At 42.3% G+C, this 16,783-nt stretch overlaps 1 protein-coding gene across 5 annotated transcripts in view; it reads right to left on the bottom strand.

Annotated features, from left to right (window-relative positions):
* LOC144595368 (phospholipid scramblase 1-like) overlaps window positions 1–12,021 on the bottom strand; it is a 44,598-nt gene extending 32,577 nt beyond the window's left edge. For 2 of the 5 annotated variants that reach the window (XM_078402805.1, XM_078402808.1), the window contains exon 1: window positions 11,596–11,836. The gene's annotated coding sequence lies outside the window, so the exon portion shown is untranslated. Of the gene's footprint in view, window positions 1–11,595; window positions 11,837–11,879 lie in introns of those variants that run through there. The other 3 variants (XM_078402801.1, XM_078402803.1, XM_078402807.1) reach the window with 3 other exon arrangements.
* Between the last annotated feature and the right edge of the window lie 4,762 nt (window positions 12,022–16,783).

The raw sequence follows: 16,783 nt of genomic DNA, 5'->3' as shown, positions 1-16,783 counted from the left end.
TCTCATCAACTTGGCAATTCAGGGACTGGGAGGGATGGAGACGAATAACGAAAATAACAATTGCAAAACTAATGGGTGAGATCAAGCTCGATTAGTCTTACCACCCTTATTCGCCCTGCACTTACATTGCTCTCAGAGGCCTTGGTTCCATATAAGCCAGCTAACAGGTTGAGCACTGTACCTGTTGACTAGGTCACCAAAGATGGTACCCAAACGCTATGCGTAAGTACCTCTCTGATAGCCAATAACTCCGGGCAAATGCCCCATGCTGAGAGAATTTAACATCCAAAATGAATTTAAACAAGTTAAAAATTTATTAACAGAGCAATAATAGTAATTTTTTTTAAGCTTTTATCTTAGTTTGTTTTTAAAGTCTGAATAGGAGGTAATTTTCAAGGCATTAGGTGGGAAATTGCAGAGGTTGATTGGGCGAGTCAGTTTGTAAGCAAGGGAATGGCTGGCAAATGGGCTGCTGTCAAAAATGAGCATGCACGAGAACAGGGCAGCATGCTCCTGAGAAGTCAAGGTTGGCACATTTACGGAATCCTGATTAATGCGAGAGGTTAAAGCACTGGTCAAGGAAAAGGAGGCATACATCATATTTAGGCAATCGGGATCCAGCAAATCTCTCAGTGAGTACCAGTCGTGTAGGTATACAGGAAAATGTGGAGGCTGAAATGGATCTGGCAGGCAAAGTAGATGAGTCCCAAGAGATTCTACAGGTTTATCAAGGTAAAGAATAGGTCCCCATAAAGATCAGCATTGCTACCTTTGCCTCTGCAACTGGATCCTCAACTTTGTTATCAACAGAATACAATTGGTAGGAAGTGGCAGCAACACTTTCTTCTCGTTAGCCATCAGCACAGGAGCACCTTAAGGTTGTGTGATCAGCCTTCCGGCCTACTCACTCTATACTTATAACTGTGTAGTTGGACACAGTTCCAATTCCATCTTCAAATTTGCTGACAACACCACCGATGTTGGACGAATTACAGATGAAGAGTCAGAGAGCAAGAGGGAGATCGATCAACTTACTGAATGGTGCCAGACCACCTTGCTCTCAGTGTCAGTGCAACCAAGGAACTGATGGTTGACTTTAGAAGAGGAAGGCCAAGGATCCACAAACCACTCTTCAGTGAAGGGATGGTGGTGGAGAGAGTCAAAAACTTCAAATTCCTGGGCATTCTTATCTCTGAAGATCTATCCTGGACCCAGCACATTGATGAGGGCCCATCAATACCTCTACTTCCTTACAAGATTGAGATTTGGTATGTCAACAAATATTCACTTGAATTTCAGGTGTAGAGAGCATATTGACAGGTTGCATAACGGCCTGGTTTGACAACTCAAGCACCCAGGAACAAAGATGATTACAAAAAGTGATGAACACTATCCAGTCCATCATGGATACTGACCTCTCCGCCATCGAAGGGATCTACAGTAAATCTACGAAAAAGCAGCCAGCATCATCAGAGACCCACACCATGCTGTAATTTTATTCCTGCCATCGGAAAGGTGGTATTGGGCTCTTGCACGGTAGGTCAAAAGGGCAAAAGGTGTGACGCACGGAGTCACTCAAGCGTACTGGAGGACAAGCAAGCCTCCGGCATACACTCGCCACACACGTAACCCGTACGTCCTTACTGGAAAATACCGTCAAACTGCTCAGTTTTTGTGTTGCCTGTCCCGCTGAGTTACTCCAGCATTTTGTCTACCTTTGATTTAAACCAGCATCTCCACTTCTTTCCTACACATTTTGTCCATTCCACTGCAAAATCTCCTTAAGGTATGTCTACTTTGAAGAAGTTCTCCTCCTCTCTCTGACGAGAGTTCAGCAACATCCTCTCTCACTGCTCCCCCTCTGTGATTCCGCTATATTATTTTGTCAGGCCAAACCCTTGGCTATCCTTTTCTCCTTAACTTCATCAAGCCTGGCTACACTCCGTCTCTATTGTCTTCCAATTCCAGCATTTAAGTGAGCTGATTTAAATCCCTCCACCATTGGTATCCATAACCTTAAAGGCTTCGCAGGAATATCTTTTGAAATCTAACCAGAGCCACCGCAATTGGTCTCCTGTGTACCAAAGCAAGAAAAAGGAACTGTAAAATATAAGTAAGCTCATTTTCATTAAGCCCGAAAGACACAAAGTGCTGGAGTAACTCAGCAGATCAGGTAGCAACCCGGTAGAACATGGACTGGTGATGTTTTGAGCCAGGACCCTTCTTCAGATCAGTCTGAAGATGGGTTTCAACCCGAAATGTCGCCTAAACACGTTCTTCAGGGATGCTACCTGCCCTGCTGAATTATTCTGGCCTACGTGTCTTTCTCTGGTATAAACCAGCATCTGCAGTTCCTCGTTATGACAAGCCCCAAGGAACAGTGATTTGTGAGTTCTGCAGCTGGTATTTGGCTTATCATCTGTCATCAAAAGAGCATCTTAAACTTAAATATCATCGTCACTGTAGAAAGTGGTCCCAAAGAAAGCCATGACAAATGGCACAAAATAGCACAAGGACAAATTAGTCCACCCAATCAATGAGTAAGTGTAGGGAGAATGTAGGAAAGAAGTTGCCGGGGGTTATGGAGAAAATACCAGAGCTCAGAACCAGAGCAGAGAGAACCATATTTCATTAATCATTTCCAGAAAGGTGGAAACAAAATAGAAAAATTGAATTAAAAATGGTCTGCTTCACAAGGAGAGAAATATTGAGGCATATATCCTGTCTATTTTCAGCTACGAGAAGAATTATTTACTTTGATACGAAGAATTAAAACAAAAACAGATTTAATTAGAAAAATGTTAACATTCTGCTAAATATCACTGTAAAGAGTTACAAGAGTGCTGATGCATAAAACATAGAAAATTAAAATGCTGTACGTCAAACGGTGTTTTGGCCTTTATTTCCAAAAGGAAAAAGAAAAACAGAATTTGAAGAATAGTGAGAATGCTCAGCAGTCAAGTAGCATTTAATAGAATCATAGCGGAATATAGCACCAAACAGGCCCTTTGGCCCATCATGTCCTGGCGATCATCACCAACCTAGCTATATTAATCTCATCTACAGCATTTATAGTCTTTTATGCCTTGGCAATTCAAACGTTCATCCAGCCCTGTCTAATGTCCCTCTGACAATGACCAACATTGTATCCTCCATCGGGGCCAGGCCCTGTTGGAAAGTCTCTCCCATTTTCATTAGTTCTTGCTACCTCTAATTGCAGAAACTGGTCTTCTACAAGAATGAGGAAGTGTTGTGGATTATACTGATGTGATTAAGCACTGTAATTATTTGGTGCTATTCATAAAGATTTTTGGTTGGGACTGAGGTGTTGGAAGTTTAGTGGCGATTTTGGCTTCAGAGTCTCTGGCAGAATTCTGTCAATATTATGGCAAAAAAACTGTGACAATTCAATGGCTGCCGGGACCGAAGACAGTCCCACTGTACTGGCAGCCATAGTAAGTGCTTGCCTCCAGTACACCGCTTGTCCTCCAGAAGGCGTTGCGTGGCAACATTACGGGTCAAGTGTCGTTATCTCGCCGGCCTTGCAAGCTCCCGCGTTGCCTCACCAATATCAGCTTGTATGGACACAGTGCTCTGGAACTGCCTGTCTCTAGCCTCACAGAAGAATACAAATGCACCAAAGTGAGGCTGGACATGGCCCTGACCGAGTCTCAAGATGATGCGGTACGAGCGGCTGCTCCCAGACTGGCAACTGGGAGGAAGTGGACCCCATCGGAGGCTGTACAGCAAGCAAAATCTGCTCTCAGGCACAGAGACATTGTAGGACAGGTGCAGCAGGGAAGAGATGGGATTAGACTCGGGACAAGTCGACCCGCATGGCACAAGACAACATCCATCCAGAGAAGAAAGCTGGTAGTTACTGAGGTCCGTCAGCAAGAGGAGGCAGAGAGATGCGCAAAGGCAGTCTCACAGTCCAAACAGGGCCAGTGGACTACCTGGGAAAACCTGGAGCATCGTAGGCTTACCTGGAAAGGTCTGTGGGAGATGGAAGGAAGCCATCTTAGATTCATCATCAGAGCCACCTACGATGTTCTTTCCACACCCAAGAACCTAAACCAGTGGCTTGGAGAAGATCCATCCTGTTCTCTCTGCCAAACCCCAGCAACATTAAGGCACATCCTCACTGGCTGTAAAACCAGTCTTTCACAAGGCCGCTACACCTGGAGGCACAATCAGGTACTGCGACAATTGCCGATTACCTTGGAAGGTAGGAGAACTACCACCAATGCCCTCCCTCCCCCAAAGCCTGGTTTCTTGAAAACCACCCCTTTTGTAAAAGCAGGACAACTTCCAGAGAAGCCATTTGCAAGAAAGGAACCGACCCTCCTGGACACTCCCCGGGACTGGAAAATGCAGGCTGATCTAGACCAGAAGCTCATCTTTCCACCATCACAACTAATCTCAGGCCCGACCTGATCTTGTGGTCAACCTCACAGAAGTCCCTATTCATCGTGGAGTTAACTGTGCCTTGGGAGGCTGCAGTTGGTGAAGCACTTGAACGCAAATGTCTGAGGTATTCAGACTTAGCAGCCGAGGCAGAACAACGCTGCTGGCGTGCCCAGGTGCTCCCTGTGGAGGTTGGTTGTCGAGGGTTTGAAGCCATGTCAACAACCAGACTCCTGAAGGGAATGGGAATCCGAGGACTGGCAGCAACTGGCTGTGGCTGAAGAGGAAGGACTCCAACTGGGCTGCAAAATGACCAGCAAGAGGGGTAAAAACGGAGGGGAGCGCACCTGGGACGCCAGGGGTCACTGTTGAGCCCTCTGGAGGTGTCGTGGGCCTATCAACGAAACACCAAGGAAGGAGGGTGCCCACCTGATGACCCCAATGAAGTCTTTACCCCTACCCCCACTCAAGAGATTAAGAAGTATAAGAAAATAACTGCAGATGCTGGTACAAATCGAAGGTATTTATTCACAAAATGCTGGAGTAACTCAGCAGGTCAGGCAGCAATCAGTCTGAAGAAGGGTCTCGACCCGAAACATCACCCATTCCTTCTCTCCTGAGATGCTGCCTGACCTGCTGAGTTACTCCAGCATTTTGTGAATAAATACCCATGAGATTAAGAAGGTGCCAATTATAGTAGGGATTGTAATATCAAGTCCTAAAAGCACAACATTCAAGTAAACATTTCATTGCTCCATTTTGGGACGCATAACAAGAGATACAAAACATATTTTGCCATTTTGTGGCCAAAAACGTATTTATTCTTTTCCATCCATCTAGTGAAATCTTTTGAACATTTCTTTCCCCCACCAGTCCTTGAGACCGACCTCTTAATAATTCAAATCTGGAATGCAAAATTAGCTAATCTGCTTTTGATCTTTACATTGTTCCTGAAGGGATAATCTTGGTGCACAAAGGGCATACTAAAGTATATTAAGTAAAAGCAAACCCATTTGCAAACAAGGTGCTGTTTGCAAATCTGAAGAACAAATAGTCAAATTGGAACAAAATTTCTAGTCACTAAAATTTACTTTACATTCAAGACAACACAGAATATTTTTATTTCATCTTAATGTCTGCATACCGCGGCACGGTAGCGCAGCGGTAGAGTTGCTGCTTTACAGCGAATGCAGCGCCGGAGACTCGGGTTCGATCCTGACTACGGGTGCTGCACTGTAAGGAGTTTGTACGTTCTCCCCGTGACCTGCGTGGGTTTTCTCCGAGATCTTCGGTTTCCTCCCACACTCCAAAGACGTACAGGTATGTAGGTTAATTGGCTGGGTAAATGTAAAAATTGTCCCTAGTGGGTGTAGGATAGTGTTAATGTACGGGGATCGCTGGGCGGCACGGACTTGGAGGGCCGAAAAGGCCTGTTTCCGGCTGTGTATATATATGATATGGTACTTAAGAATTTTGAATTACAAACAATACATGTTAGTGAAGTATAAACTTCAGATGTGGCAAAACTTTTCACGCACATCCCCCGTGTGTCCTTCAATTGTAAGTTGGAAAGTGCTACCCTTGGCAATCTGACCCTTTGTTTAAAATAATTGTGACGACTAAATAGGTGAAGTGCAAAACAAATGAGAAATCTAACAAGAGAAAAATCATCCTATTATTCAGATAATTTCATTAAAAATTGTAGCTTAGGATGAGTACTTTGATTATATTTAAAAACAAAAACATGAATCAGTAGCGACTGTAAACAACTAGGACTCTAGTCCTTGTAGACCAGGAGGATGAGGCGTGATCTTTTAGAGACGTATAACATCATGAAAGAAATAGACTGGGTGGACACAGAGTCTCTTGCCCAGAGTAGGGGAAATCGAGAACCAGAGGACATATGTTTAAGGTGAGGGGTGGGGGGGTAAGATTTAATAGGAACCTGAGGGGTAACTTTTTTCATATAAAGGGTGGTGGGTGTATGGAATGAGCTGCCGAAGAAGGTAGTTGAGGCAGGTATTGTCGCACCATTTAAGAAACATTTAAACAGGTACATGGGTAGGACAGGTTTAGAGGGATATGGGGAAAAGGCAGGCAGTGAAGTCCGACTAAAAATGGGAGAGGGGAGAAGAGGGAGAGGCTCGTCCTTGATCATGCTGGTGGCCTTGCTGAGGCTAACATTTCACAATTTTCACACTTATTTCACAATGTTCCTCCTTGCTACTTTCTAAAATAGTGGTGCACTAATGAATAGGAAGAATTTCAGAATATATATATCACCTTGGAAGATTACAAACAGAGCATTCAGTATCTCCATAAGCAACAAATTCAAATCTTTGCTCTCACAAAGTTCTCAAATATGAATTGTCTTCTTTATTCTTGTTCAGCCTTTCATTCGCTGATATATCCATTCATTTATTTTTGAATCTTGCACATAACAGTAACAAAAGTACCACTGCCTTTCTCTCCCCAAAAAATGAAAATAAAAAGGAAAAAAATTAAAAGTAAACTGCAGTTTGCTTTCAACAACAGACCCACTTACTATTATACAATATAATTACTTTAAAAAAAAAATCTGTTTGTCCAATTTGCATACAGCAAACCCTTGCAATAACGGACCTCTTTATAAAGGATTTTGGTTATAACAGACCTAATTTGTTGCAGACTGTGTTAGTTGTTTCACGAATAACCACTAGGTGGATGGAGCAATCCTTGGTTTAGTTCAGATTAAGAGATATCGGTAAAGCGGCTCGACCAGAGACCCTCAAAGTCCACAGAAGCAACCAAACCACAAATCTGCACATCTCTGTAGCGCGAAAGAACCCAAGGACACGGAGGAAACCCACACTACCACAGTGAGCTCCCAAGATCAGGGTTGAACTTTGAGGTGTCTGGCACTGTAAATTAGCAATTCTACCACAGCGCAGCCCCAATATACTGTGTGTTTTGAGTTCTTTACTGTTTGTGTAGTATATGTTTATTGGTTGTTTTTTTCCATTAGTACTGTACATATTTATCCCCTTATTCAGTTATAGCGGACAATCGGTGATAACGGACACCAACCACCCTCCCCCCCCCCCCCCACCACCACATGGTCCGTTATAGTGACAGTGTACTATAAATTATGTCACATTTTTAGTAAATGAATCTTGGAATTGTCACATCTGTTCCAATGGCTCACACCAATCCCATATGTATTTCAACCCACTTACATTTTTGCAGTTTAAAATATCTGTTTATAAAAACTAAAGGGTGGAGGAAAGCTAGAGCCTAACTTAAAAAAAGACATATATACAGATGTTCCTCGACTTACGATGGGGTTACATTCTGATAAACCCATCATAAATTTAAAATATCGTTAGTCGAAAATGCATTTAACACACCTAACCTACCAAACATCATAGCCACCTAACCTACCGAACATCATAGCCCAGCATAGCCTAACTCAAACGTGCTCAGAACACTTACGTTAGCCTACAGTTGGTCAAAATCACCTAACACAAAGCCTATTTTATAATAGTGTTGAATATCTCATGTAATTTATTGAATACAGTACTGTACTGAAAAAAACACTGGTGACACAGTACACTGTTGTATCGGTTGTTTACACCCGCGATCGTGTGGCCGACTGGGAGTTGCGGCTCGCTGCCGTTGCCCAGCATCACGAGAGAGTATCGTGCCACGTATCGCTAGCCCGGGAAAAGATTAAAATTCAAAATTCGAAGTACGGTTTCTACTGAATATATATCGCTTTTGCACCATCGTAAAGTCGAAATATCATAAATCGAAGCATCGTAAGGAGGAGCATCTGTATATCTCCATGGCAAGCACAATTATTGGTAATTGCATAGAATTACAATTGAAACTACTGGCTCATTTAAAATGCAAACAACATGGTCAAGCATATACTTTTATACAAGGGCAGATTTTGTGCATATTTATAAGCAGCAGTTAATTCCAGGCTTTACTAATTATGGTCTTCACTATTCTTCCAAGAGGAATTAAAGAGGATACCACAATTCCACCCCATACCCTCCAATCAGCAGCAAATTTCCCCATAAATACCTTCCGATCAACATTGATGCTCGATCTTCCTGATGTTAAAATTAAAATATTCTCACCCAAAAATAGAAACAATAATATGGACCAAAAGCTTGCCCTCGGCTCTTCAGTTCCCCATTAATACAAACTCCTACTGAACCAGAATGAATTTACCAAACCCATCTTAACAACATCACAAATAAATCTACTTCTACCTTCACTGCCTCAGCCATTGAGATACTGAAACCCCTTTCCATACCCAAGCCAATGGAGAAGGGTCTCAACTCGAAACATCACCCATTCCTTCTCTCCAGAGATGCTGCCTGTCCCACTGAGTTACTCCAGCAATTTGTGTCTATCCAGATTAATCTATTTACATGTTCCTGTTTCTCTACCTTCACATCCAGTATGTCAGGACATGCAAAATAAAAAGACAAAATGCTTGTGTAATTCAGCGGATCAGGCAGCATCTCTAGAGTATAAGAAGAGAGGAAGAAGAAGAGTCTGATGAAGGGTCTCGACCCGAAACGTCACCCATTCCTTCTCTCCCGAGATGCTGCCTGACCTGCTGAGTTACTCCAGCATTTTGTGAATAAAGCATCTCTAGAGTACATGGATAGGTGACTTTCCAGGTCAGGACCCTTCTTTAAACTGATTGTGGTGGTGGTGGTGGGGGGGGGGGGGGGGGGGGGGAGAAAGCCAGGAAAGAGGTGAGGGCGGGATAAAGCCAGGCCAGTGATAGGTGGATAAAGGTGATGGGGTTTTTGATTAACAAATGGTTGGACAAAGGCCAGAGATGAAAAGCCAAAAAGTGTGATAAGAATGGAAGAGAAATGAAATGTGAAGTCAGAGGAAGGAGAACAGGAGGAAGGGGAAAGAGAGAAATTGGTACAGATCTAGGTGGGGCACAGAGAAGGGAGGAAATGGGGAGAGACAGTAGGTTAATTACCCAGAATTGGAGAATTCAATGTTCATACCATTGAGATGCAAGCTACCCGGGTACAACTACATTGTGCTGTTCCTCCAGTTAGTGTGTGGCCTCACTCCGGCAATGGAGGAGACCCAGCACGGTAAACTATGGGAATAGGAGTAAAAATGTGCAGCAACCCGGGATCTAACAGGATCCTTGGCAGGCCAAGAGCAAGTGTTTGGCAAAACAATCACCTACTCTACGCTTGGTCTCGCCGATGTAAAGGAGCACCGAATACAGTCGTTCTGCTGCCCAAATCCTTTTGCTTTCTGAAAACTCGCATCCAATTTAGATTGGAGGACATCGATTTCTGGTCCTCCAATCTAAAGCTATGCTAAGTTATCTTTGATGACCTTGCACCATCGATTAGGTGAATGCCTGCAATTCTGCATCCTCAGAACTCGACCCATTCATAACTTTTTCCTATCAGTGATAAGTCCCTTATTCCATGGCCTAAATACCCTTTCCAACATCTCTCCCCTCCTCTCTATGACTAATCTTCATCCATTTCTTGCTTCCCCCACCTCTCTGAAACAATCCTTTCCACCATGACATATTGTTAGAGAAATGTTGCTAGCTGTAATTTTCTGGAGTAGAGACCTTCCCACAACAGACCTGCGTTGGAGTATTCTTCTCACCCTGCTGCTTCAGTTATTTTGTACCATTTGGTCTTGCAAGCGGAAGTTGATAACCAAGTTCAAAAAACATCTGCGACCTTGAATGAATGATGGGATCAGAAATCTATCTTTTTAAACAATATGTTTTAAGAATAGAAACAGAGGCAGGCCAAATTAAAAGCAAACTTAGGTTTAAACAAAAAGCAAAAAAGTCTCCCCACCTGTAAAATAGTTCATTGTCTTCACTTTGTGCATCAACATAAAATATTAAGAGAACTCATCCATGAAATACCACACATATCCTTCTGCAGATAATGTTGACTTCAAAGTAACCAATTTATTTTCTCACCTCTGTGCATCAACATAAAATGTTAAGGGAACTCTGATGTTAAATATTGTACATATCCTCTTAAAAATAACAATGATTTGGCCTCCACAGCTGTCTGTGGCAATGAATTCCACAGATTCATCAGCCTGACTAAAGAAATTCCTCCTCATCTCCTCTCTAAAGATGCGTCCTTTTATTCTGAGGATGTGCCCTCTGATCCTAGACTCTCCCACCAGTGAAAATATAGTCTCCACATCTACTCTATCCAGGCCTTTCACTGTTGTGTACTTTAAAACACCGATTCATCTTCTCGCCTGGTATTTTGCCATTAATTGTTTGCTCAAAGACAGTGCAAATGGCCCAGCAACTTGGGGATCACCCTTTGTCGCCATAAATTGCTAAATTATTCTTTTTCACATTAAATTCACTCTGCGCAGTTACCCAAATTTTTCAGCAACAGCTAAACATTGACTACAGTTTTCTTATTTCTTGTTTTATTCACTTTCACATCTACATTTACTTTCTTAATAAACTTGTTAATTCACTGCTTCTGTACTGTATTGATCTTAATTCCACTGCCAGTATAAAGAATTTGCGATGAACTACTACTACTCCCCACAATCGAGCAATCTGTAATGTTAATAATTGAGAGTTGTCAATAATTGCCGTGCCTAGGTAGGGTGTATCTTGTGGGACAGGCAGCATCTCTAGAGATAAGGAATGGGTGACGTTACGGGTCGAGACCCTTCTTCAGACTGATCAATCTGAAGAAGGGTCTCGACCCGAAATGTCACTCATTCCTTCTCGCCAGAGATGCTGCCTGACCTGCTGAGGTACTTCAGCGTTTTGTGTCTACCTTCGATTTAAACCAGCATCTGCAGTTCTTTCCTATGTATCTTGTGGGATGCTGATCACAAGTTTAGAGCTGATCTAGGCTCTGAAAGTGGCACATAGGAAAACTTTGCCATGCAATCGACATGCAAACTGATCCCCAAAAGTACTGCAGTCAAACCAGCAGAAGAGGGCAGAAAACTGAAACCCTTAAACAATATCCCTGGCTTCAAAGAACAGTACGGCACAGCAATAGACCCTTCGGCCCAATATTCCCCAACATTTCCCCAAGACATATGTCAGACAGACAACATATAATAGTAATAACAACGTCATCAACATATACTCTTCGTGCACTGGGTAGGGATTCAACGTCCAGTGTAAAACTCCCTTCTTACCGCACTCCCACTCTGCCTGAAGGCCCAGGATCAGAGGCCGCTTCGTACAGTTAATGCAGACACTTTATATTCTGGAAAAGGAGCAGCCAATGCAAGACGGTAAGTCCAATAAAGCCAGCTGGCGATTAGGAACGCGCTGGTATTTTATATTTGGCTTCAAAAAAAACCCACGTCAGTTTACTAAGCTACAGATGTCTTGGTTGCGAGCAGAAACTCAACATATAAACCAAGAACAAGACGTATCTCCGACTTCTGCAGCAGGATAAATATAAGCAGGAACGCACCCGACGCACAGATTCACCCTGTTTGCATCTGACCCTCTGAGCACTGGTGCAGGACAGACAGTGAGCGCTGGATCACAGGCACACTGAGGATCACAGGCACTCTGAGGATCACAGCCTCTCGTCACCCGCACGCTTCTATCTTTAGTCCCCGGCACAAGAGGAGGAGATTGAACCACGTGTGTGACTTATGCTACCACTAAATCAGAGGGGAAAAAAAAGCTGTGCATGGTTTGTAGCTTGTTTATTGTATCTATTGTATATGCATATTCATTTTATTTATTTTAAAGAAGAGTTTTATGAAATGCACGCAGAAGGATACGAAAATGGAATTGCTCTAATAAGTAATACTTTTATATTGCACCAACTGTGAGCACTTGCTGTGCAGTAAACATCTTTTTTTTGGGGGGGCGGGGTATTTGCAAATGGGAAACTCGGGTCGTCTGCCCAGCAAGGAAACATACATTGTGACCATGAGCAGCAATGCAAGAACAGCACCTCATGACGAAATGACTGATGCGCCTGGTATTCGATGACCAGTCGCCAACATTGGAAATGGGTAGCCATGGGAGATCAATTTATTTTGCTTTAAGATTTCATACAGAAATGGGGCATTTAATCATAATCATAATAACAATCATAATCATCATAATAATAATAATCATAATAGTACTTTATTAGCCAAGTATTTTTTTGCAACATACGAGGAATTTGATTTGCCATAGTCTTCTTCTTTCGTGTGGGTCTCTGATGATGCTGGCTGCCTTTTGAGGCAGCGACTCTGATAAATCCCTTTGATGGTGGGGAGGTCAGAGCCGGTGATGCACTGGGCAGTATTCACAACTTTTTGAAGTCTTTTCCGCTCCTGGCCATGATGCAACCAGTCAATATGCTCTCTACTGTACACCTGTAGAAGTTCAAGGGAATCCTCTTTGACATACCTAAATGTTCTCAGGAAGTAGAGGCGTTGATGTGGTTTATTTATAATTGCATCAGTGTGCTGGGTCCAGGAAAAATCTTTGTAAATATGCACGCCCAGGAATTTGAAGTTTTTGACTCTCTCCACCATATAAACAGGATTGGGGTCCTCATCCTTCCTCTTCCAAAGTCCACAATTAGTTCATTGGTTTTACTGATATTGAGAGCCAGGTTGTTGTGCTGGCACCATTTGGTCAGCCGGTCGATTTCACTTCTATACTCCGACTCATCACCATCTGTAATTCGTCCAACAGCGGTGGTTGTCAAATAAGGGCAAGACTCACATATTAAATGGTAGAGCTGTGAAGTGTTATAGATTACATTGATGCTTGAAAATGGTTGAAAGTTCCCAGAAAATGGCAAGGCAGGTAGACAATATGGTGAAGAAGGCATTTGGCAAACTTGCCTTTATTAGGAAGGGTATTGAGTGTAAATGTTGGGACATCATGATGCAACTGTAAAAGTCCTTGTTGAGCTTAAACTTGGAAAATTGTGTGTAGTTCTGGTCACCCAGCTCTAGGGAGGTTATCCTTTGGTTGAAAAGGGTGCAAAAGAGATTCCCCAGAATATTACCTGAGCTTGCAGGCTTGAGTTATAGGTAGAGGCTGGGCAGGCTGGAATTTTTTTCTCGAGTAGAAGGCTGACGGGTGACTTGAATTGTTTTCTTCGGAAAACCGGTTGCAGGTAGACCTGGTTGATTGTAATTGTGTGGAGTTTTTGTGCTGACGGGATACCACAAAACAAAAAAGCTTTTCACTGTACCTTGGTACATGTGACAATAATAAACTGAACTAAGTATATAAAATTATGAGAGGCATAGATCGGGTAGACAGTCAAAAACATTTCCCAGGATGGAAATATCAAATACTAGAGGGCATAGCTTAAACGGTAGATGGGCAAACTTTAAAGGAGATGAGCGGGGCAATTGTTTTACACAGGGTAGTGAGTGCCTGTAATATACTGCTGGGGATGGTGGTGGAGGCAGATACGATCGTGACATTTAAGAGCCTTTTGGATAGGCACGTGGATATGCAGGGAATGGAGGGATATGGATTATGCGCGGGCAGATAAAAATTAGTCTTGGCATCATGTTTGGCACCGACACTGTGGGGCGAAGGGCCTGTTCCTGTGCTGTTCCATTCTTTGTTCCATGTCCTCAAATAATATAATTTTCTGATGGTACAGACAAACTATTTCAAATAATTCTAGAAAAACAGTGCCATTGTCCTGGCTTTGTTCAGTTGCCATAACATTGGAAGATTGGTATATGAATATTTCTTTCGAGCCCTCAAACCTTCTTGGTGGTAAACTAAAAGACACTTAAACATAATCACACTTGCCATTGCCTCCAAGGAGATGAGTGAAATGATCTTTGGCTGCCTTGCTCTCTGGAGTACAAATGAAGGTAACCCTATTTTAGAGAATGTAATCTCATTTATAATATGGACTTATTTTGAGTATCGCCCTCTTTCTTAATGATTCAGTTCAGCTCCCTTGGAACATTTTCTGCTGTTATGATTTCTGTACTTGCTGCCTCACCTGGAAGATGAATATTAAGCAGGTTTGCCTGTTTCTTGAAACAATGCAACCAAATGCAGGTGGCATTCAACTCTTTGTCAATATCAGATCCATCAACCTCCTCTTTAAAAAATAACGCGTGACATGCACCCTGAGGTGTCAATGACAATGAAAAGCTGTGAACATAATCTTTCCCAAAATACGGAATACCTGTACAGTGAAGAAAGTAAGATGCCGATGTATGATTTATATGGGATGAGATGGTCAGATAACTATCACACATCAGCCATCAAACTATCTTAACAGAGCAAAGTCATGGTCCAATTACAGAAAGTCCAATGCAATTGGTGACCAGGTTCTATCTAATTCTCCAAAGTGGGTAGAAAATATAAGTTGTTTTTTTTTCTTGATCTATCCTGCTTTCATCGTCATTTAGAATTTTATAGAATTGATCGGACACAAACAGTTCTTTCAGGCCAGCAGAATGATACCAATGTTTATGCTCCAGACAAGTGGTAGTTCCCAGCATCTTCATAAGGATTTCACTATGAGGCACATCTTCCCCTCCCATCGCCTTCCAGCATTCCAATGGAACAATTTCATTTGTGACTCTCTGCCCTACTCTTCTATATCTACCAATCACTCCACTTCTCACCACACTTCCCCTGCAAGCATTGGAGATGTAACATCTGCTCTTCGACTTCCCTTCCTGCCATCTGGAGACGTATAGAGACCTTCTGTATGAAGTAGTAATTCATTTGTAATTCTTCCAATTTAATGTTTTGAATTGGGTTCTCACAATTTGACTTCTCTATATTGTTCTCTCGAAACACAGATTGGATAATCACTTTGCAGATTACCTCGTTCAATCTGCAAGATGGTTCCTGAAGGTCTAATTATCTGTCTCTTCACTCTGATCTCTTTATCTTCAGCCTCCTTCATTGTTACAATGGTGACAAACGTAAGCCCAAGGAACAACGCCTCATCTTCCATCTGAGGTCAAAGAAGCCCTCAGGACTTAAGAATAAATTATAAAACTTCAGATAACTACTTTTTTTCTCTCTCTATATAGATGCAGTTATACCTTCCTGTTGCAAATTGTCCCTTTGTTCTCTCTTCAGTCTCTTACTACCATTTTTAAAAGTAATTATTAACTTGACAATTTTGACCTACACTATTACAAATATATCTTGCTGTCCTTATCACAATTTGCCAAACTGCAATTTAACATATGTTTGTTTTCTTACTTTTTAACTCCTGATGAAGGGTCTTTGACCTGAAAGAACGATTCTGTTTCTCTTCATGAAGAAGGTATCCCCAGGAATCATAATAAAATGGGGCAAGTTTGACAAATGGACAACCTAAGTGCTTTAATGGAAAAAGATAATGGGAAAATTAGGTTAACATAGTGAAAGTCATATAAAGGTCACATTAGAAAACCTAGTGCAGTAATTACAGTCAAAAGCACTTAGACTGCAAGTTAATTAGAACAAAGATAGCTCTGTGTGGAAATTAGAATGTCGGGGCATTCACAGGATAAGCAAGATTTGATAGTGCAGGAAAGCAGACCCACGAAGGAAGAGTTGTTATCTACAAGAAGGATGTGGTCACTGCTGTCAGGCTAGTCCCATGTAAATTAACTAATGCTCATGATCCATAATTAAGAACAGGATCTTGATTATTTGCCATGAAACCGTAGAATCTGTATGTAACTATTATAACGTGAATAGTAAAAAATTCTATAAGATATTTGGGACACCAGAGCATTTTTGAGTTCTCGCAGGAATGTTCTCCATTATATACTGAAGTAAGGTTGTAATAAATCGACTTGTCAAGATTCACACCTTTATTGTATGCTGTTCCTATCTGAGCCCAATCCATGAGGGCAACTGACCCCATGTAAAAGCCAGATTCATATCATATCATATATATACAGCCGGAAACAGGCCTTTTCGGCCCACCAAGTCCGTGCCGCCCAGCGATCCCCGCACATTAACACTATCCTACACCCACTAGGGACAATTTTTACATTTACCCAGCCAATTAACCTACATACCTGTACGTCTTTGGAGTGTGGGAGGAAACCGAAGATCTCGGAGAAAACCCACGCAGGTCACGGGGAGAACGTACAAACTCCTTACAGTGCAGCACCCGTAGTCAGGATCGAACCTGAGTCTCCGGCGCTGCATTCGCTGTAAAGCAGCAACTCTACCGCTGCGCTACCGTGCCGCCCATGGTACAGGCCAAACACACAGTTCCCTCCAACACTCTCCTTAGATGCTGCTGGACCTGCGATGTGGTTCAACTGTTTTCTGTTATTGTTAAAATGGTCATATTTCAACAGTGACACAAAACAATAAGGGGTATAAGAAAATAATTGCAGATGCTGTAACAAATCGAAGGTATTTATT

This window comes from Rhinoraja longicauda, chromosome 7, assembly GCF_053455715.1.
Source record: "Rhinoraja longicauda isolate Sanriku21f chromosome 7, sRhiLon1.1, whole genome shotgun sequence".
In the NCBI taxonomy this organism is placed as follows: Eukaryota; Metazoa; Chordata; class Chondrichthyes; order Rajiformes; family Arhynchobatidae; genus Rhinoraja; species Rhinoraja longicauda.
Note: the sequence above shows the minus strand (reverse complement) of the source record. Positions and strands in the feature narration are given on the sequence as shown.